This window comes from Elaeis guineensis, chromosome 7 (genome assembly GCF_000442705.2).
Source record: "Elaeis guineensis isolate ETL-2024a chromosome 7, EG11, whole genome shotgun sequence".
NCBI lineage: Eukaryota > Viridiplantae > Streptophyta > Magnoliopsida > Arecales > Arecaceae > Elaeis > Elaeis guineensis.
This window is the reverse complement of record NC_025999.2, coordinates 89452622-89463066: the sequence shown is the minus strand read 5'-3', so window position 1 is coordinate 89463066 and position 10445 is coordinate 89452622.

Genomic DNA, 10445 nt, shown 5'->3' with positions numbered 1-10445 from the left:
ACAGAAGATGACGAAACTATATGAATGTATTTCAACTGTGATCCCCAATTCTAATCCACTCCCTCATAAATTTTTCAAACCTGTTAATAGATGTGAAATATTGATTAAAATATTATGTAAAATATGCAAAATAATTATTAAAACATCTGAAAATACTCTGGTCTTTGCAGATGACAGTGCATTAAATCATGAGTGCTCAAAATGAAGAAAAACAATGCCCTGACCTCCTAAAATATTTTACTGAGAAACAAAAACGTAAGAAATAAAAATCTTGGACAAAGAAGATTAATAAGTTTAGTAGAATAAATTCTAAGATGTGTGATATGAAACTTTATGCAACTTCATCATCCACAAGCAGGAAAAAAACCATGTACTTCTAAAATCTAAAGAGCACAATTGTCCAAAATCAAGTGATAAACTCTTTCAACTACCAATTAAGAAAAAAAAAAAAAGAAAGTAAATCATTCTAAGATGAACTAATAATCAAGCTTAGGGATTGAAGTAACATTTCAATAAAAACAATAATAGCTAACAGCTAAGTATGTTGTATACACCTTCATGGGCAATTTACTGTATCATCGAGCATGTTAGAAGATCAAAAATAAGATCCCAATGTGGATTTTTATCTAAGGGTTTGTTTGGTTGTCTAGGCCTAATATCCAATAAGATTTATGGGATTAGAGCAGTACAATCAAGAAATTTAGCTTGGACTAGACTTATTTAGATAAGAACCCAAGAACTTTAGGAATGGGCCGGACGAATCCCATAAATTTTATAGGCTTTTGGGCACAGGCAACCAAAAAAGTCTTAACTAAAATTGTAATCCCATTGTGATCGTCCTTTGTGAGGTGTCTTTCAAGCATGCATGGTGCATAGTTACAAACAAGTGCTTTGGCATGTGATATGCAAGGTCATTACAAGTAGAGATGTCACATGTTTGACCCAGAGTTTTACTATTAATTAACTGATACGTTTCCATTAAAATTATACCTGTATGTTGGTTTGAGTAGTCACAAAGTTTCCATAATGTTAGTATGCGTAAACAATGGGCCACTACTCAGAGTGTCAATATTGTTGCAACACATGATAGACCTCCTTTGATATCTTCTTTTCCTGTATTCTAAAGGAAAGATTCTCCAGCCCAACTCATTTGAAACTAGAAAATTAGTTGTCATAATGACCATCATTAGACAGTCCAATGGAAAATAGCACGTTATGTGATTTTATCATTACTAATGTAATAATATATTATTTCTTGAGCTAATATGAAAAGTTGAATTCGAAATATTACTTTAACCAAATTATAAAAAAAAAATACAGCCATTAATTTCATGACTCTTATTACTTCACAAGATCTAATTAATAGATGTTACTTAAATCTTTGCCATATATATTGCATTCTAGTGATCCTGTGCTATTACTTCATGCCCAGCAATTGCATTTTTAACCAACAAGTGAGTCTTGAATTCTCTCGTTCTTTCCCAACCTGTTTAGACCCTTGAAATTTTTTTATACGTCATGTTCCATCATAATGTATCAGCACAATGAGGATTGCAACCGACCATGGAATATACAAGATTAACATACCTTTTTTTTTCTAAGGTATATTAATGATGTCACGCTCCATCATAGTACATCAGCGTAACAAGGATTGTAATAGGCTTTTAAATTAATATTAAGACCAACAAAATATAATTCGATCCATCAATTAGATCTATATTCAATTTATCATAGATAGATTTAGATTTAGACTAAATGAATTCGGATCATAAATAGATTGGTCCGTTTAATCTATTTAATATTTAGATCAGATTTGAGTTTAAAATATTTGATCTGTTTAATCCGTCTAATAATCAAATCAGATTGAATCAGATAACTCATTGAATCTATTTAATCCGTTTAAGATCTGTTTAATCTATTTAAAATTTATTTAATTTATTTTTAATCTTTTTTAATTTGATTTATTTAATTTATTTAATCTTTTTAATCCATTAAAAATCTATTTAATATGTTTAATCTATTTAACTTAATTTGACCCGTTTAATAAATAGATTTGGTTGATCAGATTGGATTAACTATTTAATAAATAGATTAAATTTAAATCTAAATTTTTGATCTAGATTGAATTTGAATTGATATTTTTTTGATCCGATCCACATCCGATTTAATCCATCGCTGAATAAATGATGGGGACACCGTCATTCATCGCTCATTTGAAAGAAACAAAGGAAGAAACAAAGGAAAAAACAAGCTATATGTCATGTTCCAACGGGACCCGTCCCAGCGGCCACACCACTCTGTCTAACAGCCAAAGTTTTTAGATTTGAATATTGAATAATGCTAGATAATTATAGTGCAAATGGGTCTCCTCTCTCTCTCTCTCTTGAAAAAAAAAAAGAGTTGTGAATGAAATGAAATAATAAACATAACACTACCTCATATTTTTGGACTTCCAGTCAGATCTTAACGCATCATTTAAGATGAGAAGGATGCCATTCTTGGCAAACGCACTGGACTATAGAGCCATTCCGACCGATACCTTTTCTCACTTTTGCAAAACCCTGCATGGAGCCCTCTTGTTTCCATTACTTTCGACAGTGATATCATCAAACCGACAAAACCTCTCTCTCTTGTGAAGTGTTTGTTAGATGAGAAAGACAGGAGATTTCAGGGGGAAGAAAGATGCTTTGCGTCACGGGATGCTCAATGGGCCATCGACCAATCACACAAAACCATGTGACTTGATCCATCTTAATTCTATTAGAAAAATGCTTCGTCTCCCCCAGAATGTTCCACCAGCTTGTCTAACTCATCGTTTGCCTGAACTGTTAATGGCAGAAGTGGCTTTTCAGCCCCCAATATACCATCTACCTATCCTGTATGGTGCTGAAAGATTTATATCCATTCCGGGGAAATCATTGGTCGAACATGGCAAAGTCCTTTCAATCTACCCCTCAAATATCACATGAATCCGGTAAGCTGCACCAATATTGTATTTACCATGTGGCACATGAAACTTGGTGGCTGTTGCGGTTTGTTTCTGATTGACATCGAAAGATAAAAAAATAAGGCACTGGAGTAATCTGTAAAAAAATTCAGACCGAAGGATTGTGCTCCGACGAAGATCTTCCGATATTCAAGTCAGAATGCGCAAACAGAGAAACAGAATTTTAGCTCTCTGAGATGGATTACTTATCTGAATCCTCGAGATTTGAGTATTTATAGAGGAGATGGCTGTGTAACTGTTCTTGGAGGACAGACTGGCCAAATCTGGTGCGGTTATTTGGTTGTGATTCTCAAGATTGGGCAGTTACACCTGAAAGATTCTCAAGATTAGACGATTACACCCAGATAGTATTGACAGCTGTAGTCAGTTGGTGCCTGCTTTTTGAATCTAAGCCTGATCAATCTGTTTTCGCGGAGAGATCAGAGAGTATGGAGTGCCGACTAAGAGTTAGGACTAACAGTTTTTCGATCAAGACTTGATTAGATGGATTGATCCGGAAGACTAGCCGACTCGCAATTGTTATGTTGACCAGATATTGTTTTGATATATAAGCCATGTAGAGATCGGATGCGATTGGAGATCGATCAACAAACTCTCTAGCCAAAGGTTGGATCAAACTTTTTCCGTCCAGGATTAGGATAAAGAACTATCCGACAAGAGGTCAAATTAAAGACTGACCGATTAGGGGTCGGACCAGGCACATGCCGACCAAGGATCGGACAAGTCATAATCAATCATGCGATTGTACTGCTTAAAGTGTGCGATCCAACTAGCTCTTTTAAATCAGAAGTTGGAACAAGAACATCACTATAACAAAATAGATTATTAGTGATGAAAAAATTTATTGCTAATAAGCAAATTTTTGTCGCTAATATTTAATCATAAATAATCGCATCATTGATAATATTTTACGACAGAAATTTTTTTTATCGTAAATAATTAATATTATCGATAAAAAATTTTCATCGTTAAAGAAATATTTTCATCGCTATTATTTTAATTAAATATTTTTATGAAAATTAAATTTTTAAAAATTTTTAGTGATAAAAAATTTTCATCGTAAATAAAATTATTTACGATAAAAATTTTTCATCATTATTAATTTAATTAAAATTTTTATAAAAATTAAATTTATAAAAATATTAACGACGTAAATTTTTCATCGCAAATATAATTATTAGCGATGAAAATATTTTTGTTGCTATTAATTTGATTATAATTTTTTTAAAAAATTAAATTTAAATAATATTAGCAACGTAAAGCTTATGTCGTAAATATAGCAATTTTTGACGTAAATTTTTATCAAGAATAAAATATAAATTATTTATGATAAAAATATTTTTATTACTATTAATTTAATATAAATTTTAATATTTTTAAATTTATTAAAAATTTTATTTACGATCAATTTTTTGTTGCTAATATATTTTTTGGCGATCAATATTTCGTCAGAAATAATTTTGTCACTAATAATTGACATATATTTTTTAAAAAAATAATTTATGAAATTAAATATTTTTAATTTATATTTATAATATTTTTTATAAATAAAAAATAAAAATAAAAATTTATATAGTAAACTTATAAATAAATTTTATTATTTTATTATATTAAATTAAAATTATAAGAGATTTAAAATAAAAATAAAAAACTACATAAAGAGGTCGTCAAGTGTTGGCATCTGCAGAAGGAGAATGAGCTCGAGAAGGAGAGCGCTCGAAAAAGCTCAGACCGGCCTGCTGCTGCCTCATCAGCTGTATCGTTTGCTCCATCTGCGCTATCCGCTCCATCATCTGGATTTGGAGCAGCTGATACTCATCGACGTGTGCAGCCAACTCATTAGCTCACTGCTTAGCCCGCTGTTGATCCTCAGTAGGTTGCATCTGCATCTCCGTCAGTCGAGCATCGCAGGCAGCATGGATGTCAGTCCTAGACGAGCGTGAGGATGAGGGAGCAGTAATCCCATACCCTAGATCCTTAATATAACAGGATCTCGTACCAAGCACCTGATCATAGATCTCATCATCTATGGGTGCGGTCGAGCCCTTGGAGGTAGGTTGGGATCTGATGTCTATCATACGGTCTTAAAAATTAAAATTATAGCTATTTTAATTTTGTAATAAAAATCAGACTGCGAATCAAAAAAATAATTAAAAAAACTTATAAAGAGCTCCTGACTCTTCGTCGTCCACTTGTTAGATGTATGTTCTAGAAGCCAATATGGCTGACACATTGTAATTAATCTAGGACATAATTTTATATTTAATATATTAATATGATCAATAAAAAATAAATTCTTTTTTATTCAAGTGTAATGTATCCTTAAATCGTTCATGGAATTAGTTTCGATACATACTCTCAAAGTGTTGAGAATTAGAGACATATATTTAATTTTTAAAGACTCCTGATCATTGGATTATCATGAGGACAGTGACAAATCCAGATAGACTGACGTACAAATCGTTTCATTCAGGATAGATGGATCTCTAATCTACTGTGTAGAGATACAAAGCGACAAGTGCGCGTAGTTGTTAGAGAACAACTAGCACTGAGCGTGATCATATGAGAGATCATCTGGATTTCTATTCAATCGTCAGTGATTGTCTCGATGTTATAATTGTGTGACTGATCCTTTGACTTGAGATAGTACTACTGCTCGTAGTGAGGCTGCTGGAGTTTGATTGACACATAAATATGGATCTCAATGAGCCCTTGTAGTGGATATTGATGATAGTTAGTCCACTATAGGAGTAGTATGCGCATCAAGATAGGATCTATCAACCTTGATAGAGAAGAGTAGTCCTATGGGATTTGAGAAGCTAAGTCCATGAATCTTTTGTCACAGTAGAGTGATTGATGGAAAAAAGTTTCCATAGACATCACATCTGGACTTGAGCTAATCGAATCTATCATATAACTGATGTTGAGGTTTGACGATTTATCCATGACCTACCATCTAGTCGAAACTCATGATAGAGAGACTAAATCACACGTTAACTATACTTAGAGATTCATTTCAGTTCTACTGAGTTACCACTACATACTGTTAGGTACCATTGGTGGATTGTGAGAGCTCACTAGGATTATTCCGGATCGACAATTCTTACTGAGTTAGAGTGAAATTATTCCAATCTATTGAAAAAAAGTTTAATGATCTAATGATAGAGATCATTGTATATCTCACTACTAGATAGAATTGAACCTATGGGTCACACAACAAAGAGATTAGGTCTAGAATAAGAAATTGAGCTTATGAAGTGTCAATTGGGTTTAGAGAAATTCATTGGGTTCATGGTAATTTTGCTAGCACATGGTTGGACCCAATTTCTCTTTCCATTGGGATTACTTATTTGATAAGTTAATTCTAACTTAAGTACCTGCTAATTACCTACATGAATAAGATTCATGAGACTCTAATTTTTGGGTATCTAAGGTTATGGATCACATAAATTAAGGGTGCCAGTCCCTTATGAATCTCTTTGATAGTTATTATGGGGCGCCATTTTGAATTGTTCAATTTGGGTGTGTCCATTGATTAGAGGGCCTTTAGTTCTCATATGGGATGTCTCTTGGGTGCAAAATATGGTGTCTAATTATGGATGCAAGGGCTCCAATTGTTGGCACCTAATGGGCTTTCTAATGTAAGTTGGATAACTTAAGTTAATAGGAATTCTAATGCAAGTAGAACTTGTATTATATGATTGAATAGGATTCAATCTTTGTGCCTACAAAAGAAGACCTCCCCTAAGGTCCTAAGACCATCCAAACCAGTAGTCCCTCACACCCAAAGGCTCTCCCCACGCCCTCTCTTCCTCCTCTTTTCTCTTCTCTTGGGTATCTACTCGCCCTTCTCTTGGGACGCGCGTCCCAAGGTGTTCCATGTCCAAAGGAGTTTGGGTGCCTCTTCTTTACTGATTTCTAGCATCTGGTAGTAGCATATAGCAAGGAGAAACTCTAGAGAAGAGGAGAAGAAGAAGATCAAGGAGAAAGATCAAGTATTGATCGCGATCTAGGTTTCGTTCAGATTCAACATGCTGAATTTTAGAGAATCAAAATTCAGATCTTAGAGGATTGTTCTAGGCTGATCTCAAGTGGATACTCGTAGAGATCAAATACTTGTGCGGTTAACAGAGAGCCTTATCTCTTTCAGATCCAGATTTAAAGAAAGGGATTGCGAAAAAGATATGTGATTTGATCACAATTTAAATTTCAGCATATATTAATTTCAGTATATAAATACATCCATGTGGTTTTATATTTTTATGTATGTAAAATTTAGATTAAAATTATTTTAATCTTATTTTCTACTGCGGTATTTAGAAAATTAAGTTTTTGAAACACATATGCATGCTTTAAACTCTAAATTGCAACAGTGGTATCAGAGCTACGAGTTTTCATATACTGAATTTTGATATACATATTTTTGAAATAATTTTAAAATTAATTTTTTTCTTAATACATAAAATGTATGGATAGATTTTCAAATCTAAAATCTAATTTTGGATTTAATTTTAGAACATATAGTTGATATGTTGTTGCATGCATAGATCTGAATTTTGATCTAGAAAGAGTTTTAAGTTAATGTTCATGTGAAATATAGATGCATGCATGAAATCTAAAATTTTTTATGATTTGAATTTTGATTCATATATGTGATATATGATTGCATATTTAGATCATAAATTTATTTTTAATCTCATTCATGATTAGTATATGAGATATATGATATTATACTTAGATCTGAAATTTTGTTTAGATCTAATTATACATGCATATATATGATATATATTTATATATTAAAATTTGAAAATTATTTTTATATTTTAAAACTTACTTTTATGCAAAGAATTTAGATCTGAAATATGATTTTAGAATCTAAAATTTATGTTTGTGCATGAGAGTTTTGATCATGAAAGAATCAAAAATTAGGTTATATAATATGATTACATCTAAGATTTTTGATTTGAGTCATATGGATCTAATTCGATTAAGTAATTGATCAAACTGAGTCAAGTTTGAATTGAGTTAGTTCAATTAAGTTAATGATCATACAATTGTTGTTGATCAAATCGATCGAGTCCCATATGTAGAATGATTAACCTAAGAACCTAATTTGGCTCGTTGGTTTGAGCCTGATTCGCTTGAGCTAACCAATTTTGATCAATCGACCTATTAGTATCTAAGGCAAATTAATGAGATGTGGTTATTTAATTAATTTTGTTAGTCGATTTGACCAATTTATTGGTATCTAAAAAAGATAATGGGAGGACCCCTACCGTTCTCCACTTACCTGGTCAATTTGGAAGATTGGGTCTTGAATTAGGTTGCTTAGCAATCTGGTTTAGTCCATGCCAGTTAGATCAATCATATGATGACTGATTAAATGAGACCTAAATCCAAACCTTCCATAAATATTAAATCCATAGGTCTTCCATCGTTGTAGATGTGCGGGCGTACTACCGGCGTTGATTGTTCTCGATTGATCACAGTGGTTCAGTTGTATCGAAAACACGCAACCACTCTATTAGCAAAGTGTTGCTCTAGGGTAAGGATGGGATTAGACTCAATAACTGTTAGGTGAGGAATCCAATGACGGTCTTGCACCTACTTGTGAACGGTGGGTTGGGCTTAATTAAAAAGTGTGGGCAATAACTGTTAGGTGAGCCCACATGACTTAGAGACCAAGTGGCTGCAACATGCTTAGTGAATCATCTGAGCAAAGAGTTGCCTACGCATTGGTGTGCATGTTATGAATAACTGTTAGGTGAGGTACATGTCATCGGTGGGACCGCAGCACCCACTAGAAATTCTTTATCGCGTCAGGATTTTATTTTTTTTTCGGAGAGTGGAGGGATCTCAAAAATTAGTGGGAGTCATTATTTGTATTTTAAAGTTTTTAAAAGTAAATTAAAAAAATTAAGTATAAAATTCTAACTTGGATCTCTACTCTTGCAGTTAAACCATTATGTCAGCCTCGAATCCTCTAACTCGCATCCTTGAAACCAATTGTTTGATCAGTAATAATTTCAAAGACTGGCTCAGAAGCCTCAAGATTGTCCTAACTTCAAAAAAGTTAAGTCATGTTCTCGACCAGGATCCTGTTGTGTTGCCAAACCATTCTACTGCTGAGCAGAGAGCTACTTTTAAGAAGTGGATGGATGAAGATAGTCGGGTTAAGTGCTATGTGCTGGCGTCTATGTCAACGAGTTGCAAAGCCAGCACGAACATATGCCCACTATCCGGGCCATGATTACTCACCTACAAGAGTTCTATAGTGAGCAGAGCCATGTACGTGCTTCGAAGTATCTAAGAGACTCTTCAACTTGAAGATGCGTGAAGGACAGTCTGTCCATGAGCACTGTATGACAGTGATTAAGGATATTGAGAAGCTTGGGAAGCTCAGGCTGGATATGCAAAAAGAATTACAGATGGATCTGATCTTTCAATCCCTTACTAGTTCATATAGTCAATTCATTATGAATTTTCATATGAACAAATTGACTGTACTATTTTCAAACTTGTCAACATGTTGGTCACAATGGAGGGTATCTTGAAGAGTTCAAAGAGCTCTATTCTTGCTGTGGAATGAACTTCTTTTTTTAAGAGAAAGTCTATTAGAAGGAAAAAGGCTAAATCCGTAAAGAAGTAGAAGAAAAAGAGCAAGCCGAAGAAGGATAGTCCAAAGACAGCTGAGATAAAGAAAAAGTATTTCCACTGTGATGCTGAAGGTCACTGGAAGAGGAACTGTCCAAAATATCTGGAGAGCCTAAAGATCAAAAAGAGTGATAAACCTTTCGATGGTATGCTCGTAATTCAATCTAACCTTACGGTTTCTTCTACTTCTAGTTGGATATTGGACTCTGGCTCGAGTGCTCATATATGTAGGGTCTGATAGAAAGTAGAAGGTTGAGGAAAGGTGATATGATCCTTCGGATCGGTAATGGAGCAAAGATTGCTGCAGAGGCCATTGGTACTTATCCTCTTCGATTACTGTCTGGTATTAGATTAGATTTGGAAGACTGTTATTATGTTTCTATAGCTAATCAAATTTTAATTTTTGTATCTGTGCTGCCATAAGAAGGTTTTGAAATTAGTTTCAATAAAGACTTTTATTCCATTTATTTGTGAAATAAATTGATTGCACGAGGTCTTTTAATTGACAGTCTTTATCACTTATATGTTGATCGAATGTGAACTTAAATGAGCAAATAGTGAGTGCCATAGGCCAAAAGAGATCTAAAGATGAAATTAACCAGAAGTACTTGTGGCATCATAGACTAGGCCATATTGGAGAGGACAGGATAAACAGACTGAAAAAAGATGAAATCCTTAGCTCTCTTACCCTAGAGCTATATCCAGCTTGTAAATCTTGCCTTCGAGAAAAGATGGCTAAGTTATCTTTTGTAGGACATGGGGAAAGGGCTACAGAGTTATTTGC